Raw genomic sequence first — 522 nt, 5'->3', positions numbered from 1 at the left:
CCCAGCGTGATTCCAGGACTCAAAGCGTCTCTGTTAGACCCCGTGCCCGAGGTAATATCAGCTGCCCTGATCCGTGAGAGCTTTTGAAGCCTGCTGGCATTAACTGTGTTATATGTGAATGTGTTTTTAACGGCGTCTGTCCATCAGGTGCGGACGGTGTCTGCTAAGGCTCTGGGTGCTATGGTGAAGGGAATGGGTGAGTCCTCTTTCGACGATCTGCTGCCGTGGCTCATGGAGACACTGGCGTCTGAACAGAGCTCTGTGGATCGATCCGGTGCCGCTCAAGGTGAGAGAACCATCACTGCACCATTAGAGGGCAGCAGAGAGCTGCAGCACACATATATTACACCTGCACATGTGTGTGTTTGTCTTTCTACTTTTATGTTGTTCTTCATTACTCTTTATCTTTGTCTTTTAGGTTTGGCTGAAGTTATGGCAGCGTTAGGTGTGGAGAAGCTGGATAAACTGATGCCAGATGTGGTTCAGACGGCCAGTAAGGTGGACATCGCCTCTCACGTCAGA

At 50.4% G+C, this 522-nt stretch overlaps 1 long non-coding RNA gene across 1 annotated transcript; it reads left to right on the top strand.

Annotated features, from left to right (window-relative positions):
- LOC107734939 (uncharacterized) lies at positions 1–513 on the top strand. The gene is made up of 3 exons (XR_001639229.1): positions 1–51; positions 148–286; positions 419–513. It is a non-coding gene; the product is annotated as an uncharacterized LOC107734939 (long non-coding RNA).
- The last annotated feature ends 9 nt before the right edge of the window (positions 514–522 follow it).

This window comes from Sinocyclocheilus rhinocerous, unplaced genomic scaffold (assembly GCF_001515625.1).
Source record: "Sinocyclocheilus rhinocerous isolate Xijiao unplaced genomic scaffold, SAMN03320098_v1.1 C35548262, whole genome shotgun sequence".
Lineage (NCBI taxonomy): Eukaryota > Metazoa > Chordata > Actinopteri > Cypriniformes > Cyprinidae > Sinocyclocheilus > Sinocyclocheilus rhinocerous.
Note: the sequence above shows the minus strand (reverse complement) of the source record. Positions and strands in the feature narration are given on the sequence as shown.